Source organism: Somniosus microcephalus, chromosome 4, assembly GCF_052327205.1.
Source record: "Somniosus microcephalus isolate GS21.2 chromosome 4, FLI_Smic_1.0, whole genome shotgun sequence".
Taxonomy (NCBI): Eukaryota; Metazoa; Chordata; class Chondrichthyes; order Squaliformes; family Somniosidae; genus Somniosus; species Somniosus microcephalus.
The window spans coordinates 158,494,017-158,508,665 of record NC_140990.1 but is presented as its reverse complement, the minus strand read 5'-3'; the positions used below and the strand labels follow the sequence as shown (position 1 = coordinate 158,508,665).

Genomic DNA, 14,649 nt, shown 5'->3' with positions numbered 1-14,649 from the left:
AGAAATTGTGTAACCTTAGCAGCACACTATGTTACAGCTTGCCATAAACAGAGGGACAACCACTAAATATAAGAAAAGAGTATATACAAATTATATGAATGTATATTTATACACTCCGGGATATATCTGTTTATACACTGTATGGATAGATCTGTATTTTTGTGTTCAACCATGAATGTTTTTTGATGCTTTGGCAACATAAGATGTACCTTGTCATGCCAATAAAGCGATTTGAATTGAATTGAATTGATACAGCGGTGTATAAACATGTGTGTTCTCTTTCTCTCTCTCTCTCCTCGCCAATCCAGGGCAGGAAGCCTGGGTGAAGAAGCTGAAATGGCCGAGCCTCTCTGTGTTCTCCAGCCTGCGATGGAAACCAGTGTACACTCCGTCCAGACCCACAGACACTGCTGCTTTCTACAAACAGTACAGCAATTTCGCCTTCTTCTGGGTCCTGAAGGCTGGGCACATGGTGAGTCGTTCCTCAGCCGCCCCACAGTCTCCGAGACCAGGTCAACATTTCAGAACAGGTTGGACAGGGGATGAAGGGATTTGGGAACCGGGCGGTACTTGGGATTAGGACACTGCTCATGGAGGATAAACATCAGCACGGACTGGATGGGCTGAATGGCCTGTTTCCATGTTGTAATTTCTGTGCAAGTCTCTATGCTCTCCCATGCCCCGTAGGTAGTATAATTCTGAAAAAGCCCCCTTATGGAACTGAAGTTTTTGGTCAATTTTAAAGTATCCTTTAGTGCGATGAATAATTGTTAAACTCTGCAGCTTCGAGACATCCATTAGGATCCGTCCAGTGCTGTGAACGAACAAACTGCAACTCACAACCACAGTGATGGGCCTTCAATAACCACAAAACTAGAAGTTATAGACTTTAACAAGTTGGCTTTTAATCACTAAGATCAGAGCTAACATCTCAACACGCCGACTGGTTCACAGGAATGAGTCAGACAGATCCTGGGATCTTTATGTAAGAGAAGTCAGGGGCGGAGCCAAGAGCCAAGACCTGGAACCTCCCAGGTTAGTCGGGAAAGAGGAAGTGAAACTATACACTGGGGGAGGGTAATATACATGAGTGCAAAACGAATACAGGACCAAGACAAACAGATTTCATTACATTCACCCCTTCTATAGATTTAGTCCATCGGGGTGATGTTTCTTAAAAGTTGGTATAAGTGAGTCTGTCAGGAGGTTTTGCAGTTCTCAGTGATCGGCGCAAAGCCGGTTGGGGTGCCTCTAGGGGAGTGGATTCTGGTTCCTCCGCTGTCCGGGCCTCCGCAGTGTCTTCCAGGTTATCTGCAGTGTCCTCCAGGTTAAAGTTGGGTATTGATACCTCTGGGTGTCCTGTCTCTCTGTAGTGTAGGTCTTCATCGGGTAGTCTCCCATTGTTCTCTCCGCTCCCCGAGGGAGCGAGGTCTTTTATGGAAACAGTGTCCTCTCGCCCGTCAGAGTATTCGATATAGACGTACTGAGGGTTTGCATGGAGGAGCTGTACCTTTTCCACAAGGGGGTCCGTTTTATGGCCTCTCACGTGCTTCCGCAGGTAGAGATATGCCCGAGGTGGATTTCCGGGGGAAAACGAACATCTTTTCGTGAGGGGTAGCGTTAGTGGCAGTACATAACAGAGACCTTATGGAGTGGAGCACGTCTGGGCGGACTTCCTGCCAGCGGGAGGTCGGAAGGCCTTTTGACTTTTAAGGCTAACGTGACAGCCTTCCAAACAGTAGCATTCTCCCTTTCCACTTGCCCATTACCCCGGGGGTTGTAGCTAGTGGTTCTGCTAGTGGCTATCCCCTTCGAGAGCAAGAACTGGCGCAGCTCGTCACTCATGAATGACGTCCCCCTATCGCTGTGTATGTAGTTCGGCATGCCAAACATGCAGAATAGATTAGAGACACTTGATGACCGTGGCACTGGTCATGTCTGGGCAGGGAATGGCGAAGGGGAAGCGGGGAATATTCATCAATGATATTGAGGAAGTATACGTTACGGTCGGCAGAGGGAAGGGGTCCCTTGAAGTCCAGACTTAGGCGCTCGAATGGCCGTGTGGCTTTGATAAGGTGTGCACGGTCAGGCCTGTAGAAACGAGGCTTGCATTCCGCACAGATGCGGCAGGCTCTGGTCATTGCCTTGACCTCCTCGATGGAGTGGGGCAGATTGCGGGACTTTATAAAATGGTATAGTCGGGTGACCCCTGGGTGACAGAGGTCGTTGTGGAGACCCTGTAATTTGTCCGTATGAATGCTGGCACACATTCCCCGCGATAGGGCGTCTGGGGGTTCATTAAGGGCTCCCGGCCTGTACATAATATCATAGTCGAACGTGGATAGTTCGATCCTCCACCTGAGTATTTTGTCATTCTTGATTTTACCCCTTTGTTATTAAACATGAAAGCCGCTGGTCGGTGAGCAGGGTGAAACGTTTGCCGGCTAGGTAGTGTCTCCAGTGCCGCACTGCCTCCACTATAGCCTGTGCCTCCTTCTCGACAGAAGAGTGCCTGATTTCAGGTCCCTGAAGGGTTCGGGAGAAGGCGGCCACAGGTCTCCCAGCCTGATTGAGGGTCGCAGTTAAGGCAAAGTCTGACGCATCGCTTTCGACTTGAAAGGGAATGCATTCGTCCACTGCACACACTGCAGCCCTTTCAATGTCCTGTTTAATACTGGTGAAAGCCTCCCGAGCTTCAGCTGATAGTGGGAAGGACGTCGATTTAATGAGGGGTCGGGCCTTATCAGAGTAATTGGGCACCCATTGGGCATAATACGAAAAAAATCCCAGGCACCTTTTTAAAGCTTTGGGATTGTGTGGCAGGGGCAGTTCCTTTAGGGGGCGTAATCGGTCAGGGTCCGGTCCAATTACCCCATCTTCCACCACACAGCCGAGGATACAGAGACGGGTTGTGTTGAAGACACATTTGTCTTCGTTGTAGGTTAGATTCAGCTTTAGGGCAGTTTTTAAAAATCTCGCAAGATTTAGATCGTGGTCTTGCTGGTTGTGCCCGCAGATAGTGACATTGTCCAGATAGGGGTAGGTAGCTTGTAGTTTATTCTCGTCAACCATGCGGTCCATCTCACGTTGGAAGACCGAGACCCCATTTGTTAACCCGAAGGGCACTCTGAGAAAATGGTAGAGGCGCCCGTTCGCCTTGAAGGCGGTGTATGGGCGGTCTTCCGTTCTAATGGGGAGCTGGTGATACGCGGATTTGAGGTCGATAGTCGAGAAGACTCGGTATTGCGCAATCTGGTTGACCATTTCTGATATGCGGGGTAAAGGGTAGGCGTCCAGCTGGGTATAAATATTAACAGTCTGGCTGTAGTCAATTACCATCCGTTTCTTTTCGCTATTTTTAACTATGACTACTTGGGCACGCCACGGGCTGGTACTGCATTCAATAATGCCTTCCCGCAGGAGTCTGTCCACTTCCGCCTTGATAAAGTGTCTGTCTTCCGGACTGTACCGTCTACTTTTGGTCGCTATGGGCCTACAGTTTGGAGCGAGATTAGCGAATAAAGAGGGCGGGCTGATTTTTAAGGTTGATAGGCCACAGACTGTGAGTGGCGGCTGGGACCCGCCATATGCTAGCGTGACACTTTCGTGGTGGCACTGGAAGTCCAGGCCCAAGATTACATTAACACAGAGTTCTGGCATCACGAGGAGTTTAAAATCCTTGTAGTCCGTGCCTTTTACAGTCAGTGTTACCACACAGTAGCCCAAAATGTCCGAAGTGTGGGGCTTAGCAGCCATAGCAATTCTGCTCCGTGTAGGGGTTACCGTTAATGAGTGCCGCCGTACCAGGCTAGGGTGGATAAAACTCTCGGTACTCCCACAGTCAATTAAACATTTCGTTAAATTCCCATTTACCTGTATGTCCATCATGGATTTTGTCAACGGGTGTGGCCTGGATTGATCCACCGTGATCGAAGCCACTGTTGGGCCCTGGGCGGCTGTTGAGTCGGGAAAAGATGGCGGATCCCAAGATGGCGGCCCGCACGGCACGCACGAGGCGGTGACGGAGTTGGAGATCGGATTCCCCCTGCAGACTTTGCTAAAATGCCCCTTTTTCTTACATTTGAAGCATGTAGCGTCCTTCGCTGGGCATCGTTGTCTGGGGTGCTTGGCCTGGCCGCAGAAGTAGCATTTCGGGCCTCGAGACATTGCCGCTGTAGTAGGACTCCTGGGTGAACTTCTGTGTGGGGACTCCGGCGGCGTAGAGCTGGTCTGAGACCTGGATGGGGAAGATGGCTGATTCCAAGATGGCGGCCCCCTCGGCGTGCACGAGGCGGTGAGGGCCGCATGGCCGGAAGAATAAGAGTCAGAGTTTTTCTGGGCCACGTCCAGCGATCGCGCAGTGGCCACTGCCTTTTTAAAGTCCAGGACCTCCTTCTCCAGCAGTCTCTGCCGGATATAATTCGATTTGAGGCCCGTGATGAAGGAATCGCGGACCAATTCGTCAGAGTACGCGTTGGCCGTCACGGCCTTGCAGTTACAGTCCCGGACCAGGTCCTTCAGGCCCTGTAAGAAATCGTCCATTGATTCCTCTGGTCGCTGCCTGCGTGTAGCCAGCAGATGTCTGGCGTACACTTCGTTTACCAGCTTCTAGTATTGGGCCTTCAGGATAGTGATGGCCTCCGTGTAAGAGGTGGCATCCCGGATGAACGAATAAATCCGATGACTTACGCGAGTAGTCAGTAGACTCAGTTTATCTACCTCGCTAGCGGATGAGGCCCCCGCGAAGAGTTCAAAGCATTTGAGCCAGTGTCCAAATTGATTTGATGCTTCAGCAGAATGTGGATCCAAGTCCAGACGCTCTGGTTTTAGGAGTCGATCCATCCTAGTATACTTTAGTGATTAAAATTGATGGGCCTTCAATAACCACAAAACTAGAAGTTATAGACTTAAACAAGTTGGCTTTTAATCACTAAGATCAGCGCTAACATCTCAACACGCCGACTGGTTCACAGGAATGAGTCATACAGATCCTGGGATCTTTATGTAAGAGAAGTCAGGGGCAGAGCCAAGACCTGGAACCTCCCAGGTTGGTCGGGAAAGAGGAAGTGAAACTATACACAGTGGAGGAGGGTAATATACATGAGTGCAAAACGAATACAGGACCAAGACAAACAGATTTCATTAGATTTCATTACACGCAGACATACCAGATTGCCCAGTGAGTAGCAGGAAAGGCCCAGGCTCCGTCCCCGGCCTGTGCTGAGTGAGCTGATCTCACCTGGTGTGGGACTGAGCTCCACACGGAGCAGGAAAGACCCAGGCTCCGTCCTCGGCCTGTGCTGAGTTGGGATGGGGTTCTGGTGCCAGGATTGGCCTTTGCTGTGTTGGGGAGGGAAGTGATCAGCCAGGGTTGCTACTGTTGATCTTGCCGTGGTGGACCCTCACTGTTTGCTGTCAGGTGTGTACGATGTTTGGGCGGAGATGATATTGCCTCTGCTCTGCTCTCCCATACTTCAATGTCCTGTTAATCTCACTGTCTAGACTCTGAGAATGTACAGATGTGAGGAGCTGGTATCCCAGCATCAGAAGTATTGCACGGTGTGAGGGCTGTGTTGTGAAGAATTGCACGGTGTGAGGGCTGTGTTGTGAGGTATTGCATGGTGTGAGGGCTGTGTTGTGAGGTATTGCATGGTGTGAGGGCTGTGTTGTGAGGTATTGTACGGTGTGAGGGCTGTGTTGTGAAGTATTGCACGGTGTGAGGGCTGTGTTGTGAAGAATTGCACGGTGTGAGGGCTGTGTTGTGAAGTATTGCACGGTGTGAGGGCTGCGTTGTGAAGTATTGCACGGTGTGAGGACTGCGTTGTGAGGTATTGCATGGTGCGAGGGCTGTGTTGTGAAGTATTGCATGGTGTGAGGGCTGTGTTGTGAAGTACTGCACGGTGTGAGGGCTGCGTTGTGAAGTATTGCACGGTGTGAGGACTGTGTTGTGAGGTATTGCACGGTGTGAGGGCTGTGTTGTGAAGTATTGCACGGTGTGAGGGCTGTGTTGTGAGGTCTATGTTGTGTGTTTCCAGATTCCAGCTGACCAGGGAGAGATGGCGGTGAAACTGTTACGGATGGTGACGGGTCAGGATTAGCTCTGCGACTCTGGCCAGCAGGAATGGCCCAGAGCAGGGATCGGTTTGTGGAATCGCCCCCTCAATATCTGGAGCTGGAGTTACTCCCGGAGCGAAGGCCACTCTGAGAGGGAAAGACCCAGCTAATGTCACTGTACTAACCCCGCTTCTGTTGCTACCAATGCTCGAAGCAGGGAGACTGTCAAACCGGCTCCCTTCCATTCTGTATTAAAATCAACTCTGCTATTCTCCCTGTGTCCGTCTGTTTGCTCTGCTGCTGTGCTGAGAACGGGTCTTGATCCTGAGTCCTGGGGCTGCTGCCACCACTTCCGCACTCCGGGGAAGGTTCCCGGATCTCCCGCACCACGGGGAATGTTCCCGGATCTCCCGCACCCCGGGGGATGTTCCCGGATCTCCCCCACCCCGGGGGATGTTCCCGGATCTCCCCCACCCCGGGGGATGTTCCCGGATCTCCCCCACCCCGGGGGATGTTCCCGGATCTCCCCCACCCCGGGGGATGTTCCCGGATCTCCCCCACCCCGGGGGATGTTCCCGGATCTCCCCCACCCCGGGGGATGTTCCCGGATCTCCCCCACCCCGGGGGATGTTCCCGGATCTCCCCCACCCCGGGGGATGTTCCCGGATCTCCCCCACCCCGGGGGATGTTCCCGGATCTCCCCCACCCCGGGGGATGTTCCCGGATCTCCCCCACCCCGGGGGATGTTCCCGGATCTCCCCCACCCCGGGGGATGTTCCCGGATCTCCCCCACCCCGGGGGATGTTCCCGGATCTCCCCCACCCCGGGGGATGTTCCCGGATCTCCCCCACCCCGGGGGATGTTCCCGGATCTCCCCCACCCCGGGGGATGTTCCCGGATCTCCCCCACCCCGGGGGATGTTCCCGGATCTCCCCCACCCCGGGGGATGTTCCCGGATCTCCCCCACCCCGGGGGATGTTCCCGGATCTCCCCCACCCCACACTGGTTGCAGCCCCTCTTCCATTATTTGAAGGGCTGCTCCTCGATTTTTGGCTGCACTTCAGTCCCACGCTGCTGATCTTTGGTCACCCGGTGCGGAGAGAGCGGGCAGCTCGGGGAACTCCTCATGGGTCTGGGCCTGGGCCTGGCCAAAGTGGCCAGTGGGTGGTCTAGGGTTCGCTCGGTCTGGGGGGTCGTTCGGTCCGACTGCCCGCTTCTTGCGCGGCCGTGTTGACGCCCGGGTGGCCCTGGAGCTGGAGCAGGCGGTGTCCACGGGCACGCTCCAGCCCTTCATACACAATTTTAATTGAATTTGTTAAGTTTTATTTAATGGTTTATTAGTCACAGTTTATTTGTTTTAGTGTGCTCCAATCAAAAGAGTACACTGCACTGGGGGGCGGGGCCGGGTGACGCGGTGTGGCGGGTAGGGGCGGGGCCGGGTGACGCCGTACGGCGGGGCGGGGCCGGGTGACGCCGTGTGGCGGGTAGGGGCGGGGCCGGGTGACGCCGTACGGCGGGGCGGGGCCGGGTGGGGCGGGTAGGGGCGGGGCCGGGTGACGCGGTCTCTCGGGCTGTGCTGCGGGGCCGGGTGACGCGGCAGGGCGAGGCCAGTGACGCGGTGTGGTGTGGCGGGCTGCATTGACTGTTTCTGGGGCCGGGTTGTGTGTCTGAGGCGAGTCGAGGAGCCGGATTCGGACTCGGAGCCGAGCGGCCATGGCCGAGGCGGCGACGCTCCCCGGGCTGGAGGACGAGCTGACGTGCGCCGTGTGCCTGGAGCTGTTCCGGGAGCCGGTCACCGCGCCCTGCGGACACAACTTCTGCCGCGGCTGCCTTTCGCGCTTCTGGGCCGGGGACCGGCGCCTGTTGCTCGGCTTCACCTGCCCGCAGTGCCGGGCCCACTTCACCGAGCGGCCCGAGCTCCACCTCAACCGGGTGCTGTGCGCCGTGGTGGAGGGCTTCGAGCGGAGCCGCGCCCAGCCCGAGGCCCAGCCCGCGGCCCCGGAGCCCGCCGTGCCCTGTGACTCCTGCCCGCCCGGCGGGGCCCAGGCCTCGCGGACCTGCCTGACCTGCCTGGCCTCCTTCTGCCCCGAGCACCTGGAGCCGCACCTCCAGGCCGCCGCCTTCCGCTCGCACAGCCTGGGCCCGCCGCTCGCCGACCTCGCCCAGCGCCGCTGCCCCCAGCACGGCAAGCTGCTCGAGCTCTACTGCCGCCCGCACAGCGCCTGCATCTGCGCCGTCTGCCTGTTCGAGCACCGGGCCTGCGCCACTGACACCATCGAGGAAGCCCGGGGTCAGCGGGAGGTGAGAACGGGTCAGGGGTCAGTGGCAGGTAGAGCGGGTCGGGGGTCAGCGGGAGGTAGAGCGGGCCAGGGGTCAGCGGGAGGTGAAAGTGATCCGGGGTCAGCGGGAGGTGGTCAGGGGTCAACAGGAGGTGAGAGCATGTCGGGTAACCGGGAGGCAAAAGTGGGCCAGGGGCCAGTGGGAGGTGAGAACGGGCCAGGGGTCAGCGGGAGGTGAGAACGGGTCAGGGGTCAGCGGGAGGTGAGAATGGGCCAAGGGTCAGCGGGAGGTAGAGTGGGCCAGGGGTCAGCGGGAGGTAGTGCAGGCCAGGGGTCAGCAGGAGGTAGAGCAGGCCAGGGGTCAGCGGGAGGTAGAGGGGGTCAGCGGGAGGTAGAGCAGGCCAGGGGTCAGCGGGAGGTGAAAGCAGGTCAGGGGTCAGTGGGAGGTGAAAGTGATCCGGGGTCAGCGGGAGGTGGTCAGGGGTCAACAGGAGGTGAGAGCATGTCGGGTAACCGGGAGGCAAAAGTGGGCCAGGGGTCAGCAGGAGGTGAGAACGGGCCAGGGGTCAGCGGGAGGTGAGAACGGGCCAGGGGTCAGCGGGAGGTGAGAACGGGTCAGGGGTCAGCGGGAGGTGAGAATGGGCCAGGGGTCAGCGGGAGGTAGAGTGGGCCAGGGGTCAGCGGGAGGTAGTGCAGGCCAGGGGTCAGCAGGAGGTAGAGCAGGCCAGGGGTCAGCGGGAGGTAGAGGGGGTCAGCGGGAGGTAGAGCAGGCCAGGGGTCAGCAGGAGGTAGAGCAGGCCAGGGGTCAGCGGGACGTACAGCAGGCCAGGGGTCAGCGGGAGTTGGAAGCAGGTCAGGGGTCAGCGGGAGGTGAAAGCAGGTCAGGGGTCAGTGGGAGGTGAAAGCGATCCGGGGTCAGCGGGAGGTGAGTGCAGGTCCGGGGTCAGTGGGAGATGGTCAGGGGTCAACAGGAGGTGAGAGCATGTCGGGCAACCGGGAGGCGAAAGTGGGCCAGAGGTCAGCGGGAGGTGAGAACGGGCCAGGGGTCAGCGGGAGGTGAGAGCAGGTCAGGGGTCAGTGGGTGGTGAGAAAGGGTCAGTGGGAGGTGGTCAGGGATCAGTAGGAGGTGAGAGCGTGTTGGGTCAGCGGGAGGTGAAAGCGGGTCAGGGGTCAGCGGGAGGTGAAAGCGATCCGGGGTCAGCAGGTGGTGAAAGTGATCTAGGGTAAGCGGGAGGTGAGTGCAGGTCCGGGGTCAGTGGGAGGTGGTCAGGGGTCAATAGGAGGTGAGAGCATATCGGGTAATCGGGAGGCGAAAGTGGGCCAGGGGGTCAGCGGGAGGTGAGAACGGGCCAGGGGTCAGCGGGAGGTGAGAACAAGTCAGGGGTCAGCGGGAGGTAGTGGGTCAGGGGTCAGCGGGTGGTGAGAAAGGGTCAGGGGTCAGCGGGTGGTGAGAAAGGGTCAGGGGTCAGCGGGAGGTGGTCAGGGATCAGTGGGAGGTGAGAACGTGTTGGGTCACCGGGAGGTGAAAGCGGGTCAGGGGTCAGCGGGAGGTGAGTGCGGGTCAGGGGTCAGCGGGAGGTGAGAAAGGGTATGGGGTCAGCGGGAGGTGAGAAAGGGTATGGGGTCAGTGGGAAGTGAGAATGGATCAGGAGTCAACGGGAGGTAGAGTGGGTTAAGGGTCAGCGGTAGGTAGAGTGGGTCGGGTCAGCGGGAGATGAGAGCGTGTCGGGTTAGCGGGAGGTGAAAGCGGGTCGTGGGTCAGCGGGAGGTAGAGCGGGTCAGCGGGAGGTGAAGGGGTCAGCGGGAGGTGAGAGCGAGTCGGGTCAGCGGGAGGTGAGAGCAGGTCAGGGGTCAGCGGGAGGTGAGTGCGGGTCTGGGGTCAGCGGGAGATGGTCAGGGGTCAGCAGGAGGTGAGAGCGTGTCGGGTAACCGGGAGGTGAAAGCGGCTCGGGTCAGCGGGAGGTAGAGCAGGCCAGGGGTCAGCAGGAGGTGAAAGCGGGTCAGGTTAGAACAGGTCCGGGGTCAGCGGGAGGTGAGTGCGGGTCCGGGGTCAGCGGGAGATGAGAGCGTGTTGGGTAACCGGCAGGTGAAAGCGGGTCAGGGATCAGCGGGACATGAGAGCGGGTCAGGGGTCAGCGGGACGTGAGCAGGTCTGGGGTCAGCGGGAGGTGAGTGTGGGTCAGGGGTCAGCGGGACATGAGAGCAGGTCCGGGGCCCGCATGCCTCTTCCCTAAGTCACGTGTTGAACTCTTGTGTGTTCCCTGTCGCTGAGCAAACTCTGGGCTGAGAACAGTGTTTGAAGGAGATTGGGCCAAAGTTGAGTTGATACTAGCACCCTTGACTGGTTGTGTTGCTCAATATCCTGGCCTGTGAGATCGGCCCTGCGCCAGTTTCTGCTGCTGTTTCGGGTGGTTGCTTGGCAGGGATTGCAACATCCAGACTGCTGATTCAGATATCGGCAATCAGCTGAGAAAGTCACCAAAACAACTCAGCAGAGACCAGTGGATTGAGCAACTTACGGAAACTAGCACTCAGCCCACAGCCGCCCAAGCTGGCAGTCCTGTATAGGGAGAGTCAGTATTACTGTTACAGGACGGTGTCGTGAGTGATGTTATGGGGACAGGATCCAGTTTAACCACTGCATAAAAACTAGAGTAAGGCAGAGAAATTCCCTCAGATTAAGGAGCAACATCCCATAACAAGGAGTATCACCAGCGCATAAACTGGTCCCTTTCCCTCTGAGGGGTGTTAGCATCACAGAAGGAGGCCATTTGGCCCATCGTGCCTGTGCTGGCTCTTTGAACAAGCTTCCAATTAGTCCCATTTCCCCGGCTCTTTTCCCAAAGTCCTGCTAATTTTTCCCCTCAAGTATTTCTCCAATGTTGTGGTTGGACACAGGAGTGCTGTTGTTTGCTCTTTGCCTGATATGCTGTGTTTGATCAATGTGTTCGTGTTACGGTGACCAGACCAGTCACGTACACGGCCTCGATCTCCAGACTGTCCATAGATTGATTGATAATCATGTCATGCGACGTCCACAAGACCTCAACATTCGGAACTGCGCAAAATAAGTTTTCCAAAAGAATACAGTAAGGGTCTGTTGGCAGAGTGCCAGGCTCGGGGGTTATTTTTCTGTATTGGGTTAATTCGTCGGAACAGGAGGAGGCCATTCAGCCCCTCGAGCTTGTTCCGCCATTTAATTTAGATCATGGCTGATCTGTATCTCATTCCAGCTACTCGCCTTGGCTCCATAGCCCTTCATACCCTTGGCTAGCTAAAATCCATCAATCTCAGCTGTGACATTTTCAACTGACCCCCAGCCTCAACAGCTTTTTGAGGGAGAGTTTTCCAGAATTCCACCACCCTTTGTGTGAAGAAGTGCTTCCTGACATCACCCCTGAACGGCCTGGCTCTCATTTTAAGGTTCTGCCCCCTTGTTCTGGACTCCCCCCACCAGAGGAAATAGTTTCTCTCTCTCCACCCGATCAACTCCTTTAATCATCTTAAACACCTCAATTAAATCTTCTGTACTCGAGGGAATACAAGCCAAGTTTATGCAACCTGTCCTCATGATTTAACCCTTTTAGCCCCGGTAGATTGGAAAATTGCACATGTCACTCTGCTATTTAAGAAAAGTGAGACAGGGAATTATAGACCAGTTAGTCTAACATCTGTTGCCGGGAAACTGCTGGAGCCTATAATTAAGGATAGGGTGACTGAACACCTTGAAAATTTTCAGCTGATCAGAGAGAGCCAGCATGGATTTGTGAAAGGCAGGTCATGCCTGACAAACCTGATTTTTTGAAGAGGTGACTAAAGTAGTGGACAGGGGAATGTCTATGGATGTTATTTATATGGACTTCCAGAAGGCATTTGATAAAGTCCCTCATAAGAAACTTAATTAAGGTCGAAGCCCACGGAATTGAGGGCAAATTATTGACCTGGTTAGGAAATTGGCTGAGCGGCAGGAGACAGAGAGTAGGGATAATGGGCAGGTACTCAAATTGGCAGGATGTGACTAGTGGTGTCCTGCAGGGATCTGTGTTGGGGCCTCAACTATTCACTGTATTTATTAACGACTTAGATGATGGCATAGAAAGTCGTATATCCAAATTTTCCGATGTCACAAAGATAGGCGGCATTGTAGGCAGTGTGAGATGGAAGCATAAAATTACAAAGGAATATCGACAGATTAAGTGAATGGGCAAAACTGTGGCAAATGGATTTCAGTGTAGGCAAATGTGAGGTCATCCACTTTGGACCTAAAAAGGATAGAACAGGGTCCTTTCTAAATGGTGAAAGGCTAGAAACAGTGGTGGTGGTGGGGGGGATCCAAAGAGACTTGGGGGGACCAGGTACATCGATCATTAAAATGTCATGAACAGGTACAGAAAATAATCAAAAAGGCTAATGGAATGCTGGCCTTTATATCTCGAGGACTAGAATACAAGGGGGCAGAAGTTATGCTGCAGCTGTACAAAACCCTGGTTAGACCACACCTGGAGTACTGGGAGCAGTTCTGGGCACCACACCTTAGGAAGGAGATATTGGCCTTGGAGGGAGTGCAGCGTAGGTTTACCAGAATGATACCCGGACTCCAAGGGTTAAGTTACGAGGAGAGATTACACAAATTAGGGTTGTATTCCCTGGAATTTAGAAGGTTAAGGGGTGATCTGCTTGAAGTTTTCAGGATATTAAAGGGAACAGATAGGGTAGAGAGAGAGAAACTGCTTCCACTGGTTGGGGAGTCTAGGACTAGGGGGCACAGTCTAAAAATTAGAGCCAGACCTTTCAGGAATGAAATTAGGAAACACTTCTATACACAAAGGGTGGTAGAAGTTTGGAACTGTCTTCCGCAAACGGCAATTGATGCGATGTCGATTGTTAATTTTAAAAAGGCTTACGGGATCCTGGGTTTCAAGGTATAGAGTACAAAAGTGTGGAAATTATGATGAACCTTTATAAAACACTGGTTCGGCCCCAACTGGAGTATTGTGTCCAATTCCGGGCACCGCACTTTAGGAAGAATGTGAAGGCCTTAGAGAGGGTGCAGAAAAGATTTACGAGAATGATTCCAGGAATGAGGGACTTCAGTTACGTGGATAGACTGGAGAAGCTGGGGTTGTTCTCCTTGGAGCAGAGAAGATTGATAGGAGATTTGGTAGAGGTGTTCAAAATTATGAGGGGCCTGGACAGAATAGAGAGAGAGAAACTGTTCCCATTGGTGGAAGGGTTGAGAACCAGAGGACACAGATTTAAGGTGATTTTCAAAAGAACCAAAGGCGACGTAAGAAAAAACTTTTACGCAGCGAGTGGTTAAGATCTGGAATGCACTGCCTGAAAGGGTGGTGGAGGCAGACTCAGTCACGGCTTTCAAAAGGGAGTTGGATAAGTAACTGAAGGAAAGAAATTTGCAGGGCTACGGGGAAAGGGCGGGGGAGTGGGACTAGCTGAAGGGCTCCTGCAGAGAGCCGGCACGGGCTCGATGGGCCGAATGGCCTCTTGTGCTGTAACCATTCTATAATAGATTTTTGTTAACCAAAGGTATTGAGGGATATGGGCTAAAGGCGGCTGGATGGAGTTAGGTCGCAGATCAGCCATGATCTGATTGAATGGTGGAACAGGCTCGAGGGGCTGAATGGCCTCCTCCTGTATCTTGCTGGTGAATCTGCGCTACACCCACTCCAAGGCCAATATATCCTTCCTGAGGTGCGGGGCCCAGATTGGAAAGCAGTACTCCAGATAGTGTCTGACCAAGGGTTGGCATAGCTGCAGTGTAACTTCCACCCCTCTGTATTCAGATTGAAGAGAAAGCCCCCTGGCTGCACGTTGCACTGGGTACAGCACTGCATCAACGCTGGATGGACACGACAGGTTGGTCAGCAAAGGTGGAGCGAGCTGGTGATCAGTCCTTGCCCCCTCCTGGCACAACGTCCAGGATCGAGTCGAGGATCTTGTGTGCCTAGTGTTTGGGTAACTGGAAACTGATTCCAATGATGGGGCGGCTCTGACTGTGATATCCCTCTCCTAGGAGGAACTGAAGGCCCAACAGAAGAGCGTGGAATTTCAGATCATCCAGCTGCAGCACAGCCTAGAGCTGGTGCAGTATCAGAAACAGCATGTCACGGTAGGTGTGGAGGGGCGAGGGATACATGGGGTATTAGGGTCAGTGTAAGGGGGTATCCCGGGTATTAGGGTCAGTGTAAGGGGGTATCCCGGGTATTAGGGTCAGTGTAAGGGGGTATCCCGGGTATTAGGGTCAGTGTAAGGGGGTATCCCCGGGTATTAGGGTCAGTGTAAGGGGGTATCCCCGGGT

At 54.7% G+C, this 14,649-nt stretch overlaps 1 long non-coding RNA gene and 1 pseudogene across 2 annotated transcripts in view; both read left to right on the top strand.

Moving 5' to 3' along the window:
• The first annotated feature begins 6 nt into the window (after window positions 1-6).
• LOC147119954 (uncharacterized) lies at window positions 7-6,325 on the top strand. The gene is made up of 2 exons (XR_015078107.1): window positions 7-472; window positions 6,036-6,325. It is a non-coding gene; the product is annotated as an uncharacterized LOC147119954 (long non-coding RNA).
• A 1,318-nt stretch (window positions 6,326-7,643) lies between these two features.
• The window catches only part of LOC147119953 (E3 ubiquitin/ISG15 ligase TRIM25-like), a 78,571-nt pseudogene continuing 71,565 nt past the window's right edge, over window positions 7,644-14,649 (top strand). Inside the window, exons 1-2 of the transcript XR_015078106.1 lie at window positions 7,644-8,355; window positions 14,365-14,460. The product of XR_015078106.1 is annotated as an E3 ubiquitin/ISG15 ligase TRIM25-like (transcript). The remainder of the gene's footprint in view (window positions 8,356-14,364; window positions 14,461-14,649) is intronic.